The sequence below is a fragment of the Pinus tabuliformis genome, chromosome 4_2 (assembly GCF_031772625.1).
Source record: "Pinus tabuliformis cultivar Carrire ecotype Pingquan chromosome 4_2, CPIR1, whole genome shotgun sequence".
In the NCBI taxonomy this organism is placed as follows: domain Eukaryota; kingdom Viridiplantae; phylum Streptophyta; class Pinopsida; order Pinales; family Pinaceae; genus Pinus; species Pinus tabuliformis.
In genome coordinates, this window is record NC_142304.1 from 729,466,649 (window position 1) to 729,477,679 (window position 11,031).

Consider the following 11,031-nt stretch of genomic DNA (forward strand, 5'->3'; position numbering starts at 1 on the left):
TACTGGTTACTTCTTGAAAGTTTTCATGGGTAGGTTTCTTAATATTCCAGTCAATAGTTCTAGCGCCGACTTGCCAATCTTTCAATCTTTCGGATGCTTGAATTGAATACCGAGGGACCAATATAGAGATAGAATAGCAGTTTCAGAGTCAGATAGGCTGCCTACAGAGTTTAGAGACACACTCATGCGGTTATTCTTTAGTTCACAGAGAGGTCATGCAGTTATTCTTTAGTTCACAACAAGGTCATCGCCGATCTGATTCCGAGGCATTGAATTTGCGTGAAATATATTTTACTTACAAGAAACATATAAGAAATGTTGTATCTGTTGTTGGGTGCTTGTTTGTGTGAGAAATGGGTTCGGTTTCTCGATAAACATGATCCTTGATATGTAGGCACAAAGAAACCATGAAAAGAAGACCATAATTAGGGCTTGGAGCTGCCCTTTTATCTTTGATTTGGCCCACTATCAAATCACAGAACTAGGGCCCAATAACTAGCCCTCTTGACTGCCCTTTTACTCCTCCAAAATTCAATTCTTAGGGAATAAAATGTACAACCCTCTTGTTGTGACAAATCTACCCCTTGTCCAAAACACTTAGGGCCACCTAAACAGCCACTAACAGTCCAACCACTCTACTTAGGTTGCTTCAGGACTTTCCCAAAATAGACCTACAAGCCCTAACGAAACATCAACATGAAAGATATACAACTTACCTCTCTAGGACGCCATCATCTCCCCTCAAATACTTGGTCCTGTGCACAATATCTTCTAAGGTTTTTGGCCCTATCTAGGGCTTTCTGTAATAGCTACAGTGCTGCCCCAACTCGGTCTAACAGTCCTCAAAGACCTACGCAAATCCTCCTCCAAGAGTGCTAACTCTTAGGGTCTTAAACATTTCCCACTTCTTTTCTCTCTACTGCTCCAAAGATGAATAGAATTAGGGCTTGGAGCTGCCCTCTTATCTCTAATTTGGTCCACTGTCAATCACAGAACTAGGGCCCAATAACTAGCCCTCTTCACTACCCTTCTCCAAAAGTCAATTCTTAGGGCATACATTGTACAACCCTCTTGTTGTGACAAATCTGCCACTTGTCCACAACAGTTAGGGTTACCCAAACAGCCACTAACAATCCTCTAACCACTATACTTAGGCTGCTTCAAAACTTTCCAAAACTAGACCTACAATCCCTAGCAAAACATCAACATGAAAGACATACAACATACCTCTCTAGGACGTCATCATCTGCCCTCAAATACTCGGCCTTATGCACAATACCTTCTAAGGTTTTTGACCCTATCTAGGGCTTCCTGTAAAAGCTATAGTGTTGCCCCAACTTGGCCTAACAATCCTCAAACACCTATGCAAATCCTCCTCTAGAAGCCCTATACTCCTACGCTACAACTTGGCCTTTATATCAGAGTTGTTCCAGGGTTGTGTTGCAATACACAGAAGATATTTTGGCATGTTCACAGAGAAATTACACCTCAACACATGCACATAATCTGCCTCTCCAACTTGGCTAGGTCCAATCCAAACACAAGAAAGATGGGCCCATAGCTCTTGAAAACATTTTGGACCAGAACAATACATCAAAATGAGTGGGCCCATAGCTCTTGAAAACACTAAAACAGAGGAGGGAGGGCCAATGATAGACCATAACAATGCTTCAAAACAAATGAGCTTGTTATTTTTGAAAACAATTGAAATAGAGGGAGGATGATGGTGGTGATATTAACGTGTGCATCTACTAAACATACTTCACTTATATCAATCTTTGAGTTGAGACTTGAGAGGTTGTCTGGTTGGCATCGTTTGGATGAACTACACACAGAAATAGTTACACAATTTGAAAGAGTAGGTTTTTCTCACCAAAACATGTAATGATTTGTATAAGTATTCGATCATAACAGGACTAACTCTTAGGATGAAGGCAATCACAGATCATTCTCAACAAATGTGTCTATCAATTTTTTGTTCGAAAGGTAAATTAATGATGGATTAATGGAGTGAGTGGGGTCAAGGACTCAGCCAAATTAGCTTTTAATTGCTTTCAGATACCTTTCTGGTGGTCATTCTGGTTCTCTCTGGGACTGGCACTAGCAAATCAGTGTGTTTTTTGTTTGTGGTGTGTGTGAAAAGGGTATAAGGTTGGGGTTTGAGGTTTTGAGGCCTTATACTGCAAGTTCTAAAAGATTGGGCACTATATAGATCTTTTGAGATAATTTAGATTACTACAAAACTAAAGATTTTGTGGTGTATAGAGAGATGAATTTTTGCATCTAGAATTCAGGGATTGAGGTGAGTGGACTACAATATTTTGCGGTAGTCTCATAAGGTGAAGAAAAAATAAAACACATATAATGAGGGATTTTGGCATCTGTTATCTCAGGGTACAACAATGTAATATTTCCCTTTTGGAAAAAACAATTCTCTGCCCCTGAATTTGCTGTGGTTCACTGTGTTTGTCTTTAATGAGTTTCGTTAAATAGTTTAGGAGCTGTTGTGGTCACCAACAACCCCCCTTCTTCACTTGACATTAGCAATAACGTCAAGCAAAGAGCGGACCCTAAACAAAAATCCCAAAAAATATTTTTCTAAAGTTTTTGTATTTCTCTCCCTAAGGCTTAAATCGCATCGCAAAGAAAAGCCGAAGCATTGCTCGAGCGCGAAAAGCAAGACTGCGAAGGAGCGATGCGAAGTTCATTGCGTCGCATACATCACACGCGCCCCTTTAAAAGAAGACCTTCGAGAAATGCCGATCGCCGATATGCGATATCGCAAATCGCAAGCATCGCGCTATACGACATAACCATTAAACAAAATTTGCGATATCTGCGATGGTAGCGATTTGCGATCTGTGATCTGAAAAGACTTATCACACGATAAACCCAGGATTAAGTGCGCGCCTTGAAGGAATTTAATGACCGCATGGTTGAGTATCTAGGAATGATTGCATTACATTTATCGAAGAGTCAAGTCATGATGAATGTCAGGGTTATGCATTCATTAGAGATTAATACTTTCACATCAAATCTTTTCATTTCCCTTCTTCTTTGCGTAGACTGCAAGACACGCAACTAATATAAGTTTATATGCAGGAAACATTTGAGGGAAAGAGGAAAGCACCAATCAGATAGTAAAGAGAGAATGCCTCCGCAAACGGATGCCGCATGCAGCAGAACCGCGAATTCCAGACTATCAGCCAACCGGCACTAATGAAATTAGACTATTCATGACTCAGAGTCAAAGGCGCACAAAAGCAGCATGTTCAGAAAAGATCCTGAAGCTCAGACTTGGTAAAGCAGAGAAAGAAGCGCATGAGAAGGAAGACGCTTCAGGAAAACCTGGAACAAAGAACGGAAACAATTCTTAAAACAGGGGGATGTCCATACAGCACGACTCCTAACCCACTCAGTCATTCGCACGACCGGAAACCGAAAACAGCAACAGCAAAATCAGTTCGAGAAGAACCTGGGTTATGCTAAGTATACACGTGGCGAATACACCCAGCTAGAGAAAGGTTTTCGAAAATATCTTCTGGTCTGCCGGAAGGAAGTGCCAGCTCCTGTTATTTCCACTTTTATCTCCAGAGCGAAAGAAGAAAGCAGCCAACCGACTCTTCCCAGGAAAACGTTGCACTGTTGACAGCACTAAAGAGAATATACAGAAACAGTCAGAAATTAGATTTTAAGTTTAGAAATAAAGTTGATTTTAGTAAAAGGGCGGTCATTTGAAGCCGATTCCCTAATTTCATGTAATTAAGATTGATTAGTTAGTAGTATTTAACCCTTCTCATGGTTTTTGGAGAAGGGTCCGGAAATCTGTCAAAAAACTTATCCTCAGAACATGCACTTCTGCACCCTCAGAGGAGGTTTTTGATGAATAGATGGATCAAGATTTATTTATGTTTGCATTTTAATATCTGTTACTGATGTTGCACTTCTGTACTCTTAGCAGATGTTAGAACAAGTAGAAATAAATCATTATTACTTGAAGTTTATTGGTGAAGTTAGTCATAAATGGTACTTTTATCTCTTGACTAGATTCTGCTAGTATCCCTAAAGTGATATGTAGCTGAGTTCTTTATATGTTATTGTATGAATGTCTGCATTACCATTTGTCACTTCTGTACGGTGGGATCATTTAATCATGCTTAACATATAGAAGACTGATTATGCGATATGCTGTTCACAACTATTCTGCCTAACTTCTTATGTGGAATGGTTTATCTTTATTGGTTTATATTCTGATATCAGTTGAATGATCTTTATTACCAGCTGCTGTTAGAAATCTTTCTAGATCGCATAAACAAAAGAAAAACACCCCGGGCTAGCATAGATCAGATGTATTTCTCTTCATTAGATTACATTAGCATAGAGTTAGTTTAGCAGTTAGAATCGAGACTAGTTTAGAAAAACCTCTAGATTAATATCATCAAACTCTACGCACACACACACACCCATCACATTGGGAAATTGGTCCCATTACCCCCAGTCGGACCCGCTACTCCAAACGGGCAAGGAGCCGCCAACCAGGTTCCGGACCGGGTGGGTATCCCCCTTGTTGTTGACCCGACTTCGGGCCCCTCAACATTTCTGGCACTAGAAGGAGGGCCTGAGCTATGAATGGCGCATAATTCAAAATTCAAATACCATTCTAAGAGCAAATCACCCTCACCAACTTCCCCGACTTCCCCGGTACGACTAAACTCGGAACTGGAAGTCGCTCGGACATCCACCGCTGCTATACATCCCGATACATCAGAACAACTTATTGTCGATCCCCCTGAAGTTCAAACTTTGATCCGTAAACTCTAGGGATTCTCTATTTTTAACCAGAAATCTGATAAATCTAAAGGCAGCTTGACTTCGCAATACAACCCTGCTCATCCCCTGACCCGATTGAAGAGTGAAAAGTTCGGCATTCAGCCAACTGAAATCCCTCTCCCCACTAGGAAAAGAGCAAGGAAAGCACTTGAAGAGTCTGACAGAGAGACTCTTTCATCCACCTCGTCCATTTCAACTCCCTCTCCGCGAAGTCAACCACCCACATCTCCACCTCAAATCACTCATCCGTCTTCCGCAACCCTTCCTCCACAATCGTCAAAGATCGTAACATCTCTATCTTCTCAACCTCAAAGATCATCTTCTGCACTTTTATTAACCAGCAACTCAGCGATGGCACAATCTCCATGGAACAACCCTGGGGCGGTTTTAATGCCTCCACCCCTGAGTCCAATACCTGCCCATCCTGAGAAGTGGTTACCAAAGTTCAATCCAGAAACTGGAATGCTAGCTGAAGAACATATCAATAATTTCATGCTTTCTGTTAATCTCAATGGGGTCACCAACGAAGATGCCGTGGTCCGACTCTTCCCCTATACGATGCAAGGGACAACCGGGTCATGGTACTTTTCGCTACCCTCCGGATCTATCACCAGCTGGGATATTTTTCAAAATCAATTTCTCACCAAATTCGGCGATGATAGATCGACAATGACACTGATCAACGATCTGTCCAATCTTAAAGCTGAGGCTAGGGAACCCATTAAAGATTTTAACTTACGGTTCAACAAGATCCTCAATAAAATCCCCGTTGCTTCCCAGCCCAGTGAGGAAGTAAGATGCGAATGGTACATCACGGCCTTACCTTCAAACTTGGCCATCTTCGTAGATAGGGCAAGCAAGACAACCTTAGTCGAAAACTTGGCTGAGGCATTGGCAGTCGAAAGACGCATAGTAGCCCTAGAAAAGAGATCTACAATCGAAGAGCGTAAATCTAAGAAAATCTCTTTCAAAGAAGAAACCAAGAAGAAGCAAACAAAGGATCCTTTCGACATGGAAGGATTACAAAAAGTCTTGAAAGCCATGTCTAATGAGATGATTGACATAAGAAAGAAAGTAGCAGAATCGTCCCCAAGAAAGCCTTTTAGGAATTTCAAAAGAAATCCCCCTATGGAGACGAAGCCACCCAACGTGGTCTCAAATGTGGAATCTGAAGAAGAAGAAGAAGAGAGCACCATCGAAATGCAGACCGATGACGAAGAAGTGGTGGAACTGCAAGGAATGTGGGACTTCATCCTCCCACAAGAGGAAGATCAAGAAGCACTTCCGGTTAGCACACGAAGCAGAAATCAACTTGATCCTCCCCAGACTACCCCAAAACAGAAGGGCGCAAGCCCTCCAGCGAAAGAAAAGGTCGCAACAAAGAAGACAACCCCTAAAGCGACCTCATTTAGTCCAGTCCAATCAGAGCAATTACCTCCATCAGAGATACTAATAGTGTCGGATGAAATGGAGTATAACATCATCGACGACATGAAGAAGACTAGGGCTAATATCACCCTGTACGAGTTGAGCAAATTGAAACACCAACAGAAGATCATGATGAAAGAGTTACACGCTGTACCTACTGCACCTCTACCTACAGCTATAGCTTCCCATAATATAGGAATACCCCCAATCAACGCGATCAATAAAATCGATCCAAATGACATCGCTTTGATTGGAGGGAGGTCTAGATCTCACACTCTCCTTTCCTCCTCACTTATGAGATCTTTAACAGAAACGTGCATAACTGCTTGGTTGATTCTGGTGCTTCAACCAATATTCTACCCAAGTCAATATGTGCCAAACTTAATGTTCAACCGCAAAAATCCGCAGTGCGCATAGTTCAACTTGATCGATCACAAGTCGAAGTGATAGGCGAACTTAATCAAGTGAACATAAGACTGTCGTCCAACCCCAAGGTATGCCAGGTCATCGATATTCTAGTTGCTGACATCCCTGAATTTTATGGTCTAATTCTTAGCAAGGATTGGTCCGAGAAGCTCCACGGATACTTTTCGACTGACTGGTCACACATGTGGTTACCCTTCAACGGGAAGCCAAATCAAATAAAGGTTGAACGAGAACTGCACCAAAAGTACATAGTGACGGATTTGGAGGGAGAGAACGAAGCCATAGCATACAACAACAGCATCATAGGCAACTACTCGGTAGACTCTTTCCTTGGAAATTTCAATGCTCACATATCACCATATTTAGAAAATTCAGTCGTGTCCCAAGTAGAAAACTTTTCCCAGACTGATGATTCAAAATGTGTTAGTTTCTTAGATAACCCTGTAAATACTTCTTTATTTTGGAAATTATATTTTGATGGCTCTAAGTCTAATGAGGGAGCGGGAGCAGGATGCGTCTTGATTAGCCCGGACGGAAATAAGACCATGCTCACATGCAGGCTGGAGTTCGATTGCACGAACAACACAGCGGAATACGAAGCCTTGGTGCAAGGCCTATACAAAGCAATCGGCTGCAACGTCAAATATCTTCAAGTCTTTGGAGATTCCGAGATCGTCGTCAAACAGGTACGTAACACCATACACTGCCTGTCTAATCATTTAAAGCACTATCAATCTTTAGTGCAAGATCTCACTGCGCATTTTACATCATTCAATATTTCATCAATCCCAAGACTTCACAATGCAAGCACAGACCTGCTAGCAAACGTATCCTCCAGACTCATCCCCTCCGAAGACTTTAGTCCAGATAGGTTTTCCATAGAATTAATTTTTAAACCATCTATCCCTGACAACATCACCAACTGGAGAGTATTCAACGACGACCCAGACATCGTAAGTTTCCTTACCTCTGAAGGATCCTACTCAAACCAGATAATCGACGAGGACTGTCATGACCACCAAATACAACAAAAGGGCACTGATAATGCTATACCCAAATCAGTGGTCAAATTAGAAGATTTGTATGACTTAAAAAGTCGGTTCAAAAGGTCAGCTAACGCCAAACTTTACAGTTCAACTCTGAACTATGAATCAGTGAACTTAGGAACCGAAGAGAAACCCCAAAACGTCAATCTAGGCCAAGGCCTGGCTCCTGAAGAAAAGTCAGCATACATCCGTCTTCTACGACAGTACAAAAACGTCTTTGCCTGGAACTACGATGAGCTGAAAACTTATAACACTTCTATCATTCAGCACACTATCCCTATGATTGACAACAAGAAACCCATCCAACAGAAGCTCAGGAAAATCCACCCCAACCTGGAAAATCAGATAAAAACTGAGCTGAATAAGTTGTTGAGAGCCAGAATAATTTTCCCGGTCAGACATTCCAAATGGGTATCCAATATGGTACCTGTTAGGAAGAAAAACGAAGATATTAGAATCTGCATCGACTTCCGGAATCTCAACAAAGCCTGTTAGAAAGACAATTTTCCCCTCCCACCTATGGAGCAAATATTACAGGCTGTAGCAGGCTCAGAATTGATGTCTTTCCTAGATGGATTTTCAGGATATAATCAAGTGCTGGTACACCCAGACGATCAGCTAAAAACCACCTTCCGAACTAAATGGGGTACCTACGCGTATCGGAAGATGCCGTTCGGTCTGATCAACGCCGGCGCTACTTTTCAAAGAGCTATGGACATTGCGTTCAAAGGGTTAGTCAATAAATCAGTAGTGATTTACCTGGATGATATAACTGTGTACTCCAAGAACCGAAGCGACCATCTCAAAGATTTGAAGCAAATCTTTCAAAGATGTTTAAGGTATGGAATCTCGCTTAACCCGAAGAAATATTTTTTCGCGTTGAGTGAAGGAAAATTGCTAGGGTTCATAGTGTCCAAATCGGGCATTCACATTGAACCTGACAGAATCAAATAAATTTCCGAGATATCCATGCCCCATAACAAAAAGACCATGCAATCTTTCCTAGGACAGATCAATTTTGTGAAAAGATTTGTCCCAGATTTTTCACGTATTATTTCTCCTTTACAAAAAATGATAAAAAAGAATTCAAACTTTAAATGGGGTCTAGACGAGCACGAAGCGTTTAACTTAATCAAACAAGCCATCATCAACGCTCCATCCCTAGCAACCCCAAATTTTTCAGAACCATTCATCTTATACACGTTTGCCTCAGAAAATTCTTATGCTGCGATCTTGACCCAGGCAAACCAAGAAAAGGCAGAAGCCCCAATCGCATTCTTTAGCTCAAACTTACAAGGTGCTGAGCTGAAATATTCGGACGTAGAGAAACAGGCGTATGCCGTTTTCAAAGCGGTCAAATATTTCAGACGCTTCTTGCTAAAGGCCCATACCAAGGTCATAGTACCATTCCCAGCGGTAAGAAACCTCCTGATTCAGAAAGATGTGGGTGAAAAGAGAGCGAATTGGATCACCGCCTTGCAAGAATACGACCTGGAAATCAAGCCGGCACACATCGTAAGAGGCCAAGGCTTCTACAAGATGTTAGCTGGAGCATCGCAAATCCCTGAAGAATCGCCTGAAGAGGTACACACGTATGAGGTAAGCCTAAACGACGCAGAATCATTTTATGCTGACATCATTTATTTCCTGAAAAACGGATATGCTCCATTTCACCTGGATCACATCAAAAAGAGAGCCCTGAGGTTGAAAGCTAAACAATATCAGCTCGTAGATGATGTCTTGTTTAAAAGAAACTATGATTCTGTGCTTCTTAGATGTCTTGAGAAAACTGAAGCCGAAAAGGTTTTGCAGGAACTCCACGATGGACCAGCAGGTGGACACTATGCTGGAGAAGCCACCGCACACAAAATCTTACGTGCAGGATACTATTGGCCCACGCTGTTTAAAGACTCGTACAATCACGTAAGAAAATGCCAAGTCTGCCAAACGGCTGCAGGGAAACAAAAGAAGTCATCCATGCCACTGCAGCCGGTTAACATCGAACAGCCGTTCAGCCAATGGGGCCTGGACATAATAGGTGAGATCGTTCCTCACTCCTCTAAACAGCATAGGTATATCCTCACTGCAACTGACTATTTTACTAAATGGGTAGAGGCAGTTCCTCTCAAGACAGCTAATTCTGAAAACATTGTTGAATTCATAGATCAGTTCATCATTACTAGGTTTGGATTGCCAACGGCCTTAATATTTGATAACGCTTCATATTTTTCTGGAAATACCATGACTGAGTTCGCACTCAAAAGAGGGTTCAAACTAAAGTATTCCGCCAACTACTATCCGCAAGGTAATGGGTTGGCTGAATCAACGAACAAGAACCTAATCAGGATCATCAAAAAGACAGTCGACCAAAACCAAAAGAATTGGCACAAAGCGCTGGTAAACGCCTTATGGGCAGACAGAATTACCAAGAAAGCCTCTATCGGGACTTCTCCCTTTAATTTGGTTTACGGGAGAGAAGCAGTTCTTCCTACTCACTTACTCATTCCCTCCTTGTCCTTAGTGCAATACATTGATGAAGTACCTACTTCTCCCTTACAACTAAGGCAAATGGAAATGATCAAGTTAGAAGAACGACGAGAGCAGGCCAAGAAAACCCATGCTCACCACCAAGCGCTGATAAAATCCTCTTTTGATTCAAACATAATGACCAGAAAAAACTTTCAGATGGGTGATTTAGTTTTGAAGTGGGATAAGGCTCACGAAGAAAAGGGCAAACATACGAAATTCCAGAAGCTATGGCTTGGTCCTTTTCAAATCGTAGAAGTCATAGGCCCATTGACTTTTGTGTTGCAGGACTTGATAGGCAGGAGAGATTCTCTGCCTGTAAACGGACAAATCCTCAAAATGTATTTCCCATAGAAGGTCATCCTTCTGTTTTTGTAGGATAATTTTAATTTTTTTATATTTTTTTTTACGTTAGTTTTCCATTTTTTTTCATAAATAGGGTTGGTTGTGAACGATCATAAATAGTATTCATGAAGAAACATACCATTTCTCTATCAGATTTTGATTTCACTTGTATAAATAGCAAAACTTTTCGAAAAATCTGACTTTTATTATTGACAGGTAGAGTTAACTTTAGCCTGAATGTGATGTTAGTTTCAACTTTACAAAGAAATCTGGGATGAAAGTAACTTTTGGCAAAAAATTGTTTTATGCCAATGCAATGAAAAGTATCATCGATAGCAAAATAAGTATTCTCTGCAAAACTGTTGTTCTTAAACTCTATTATTGTCGTCCAGAGCTTTCTTAAGGAAAAACAATGACTTCCTCCCTGCTA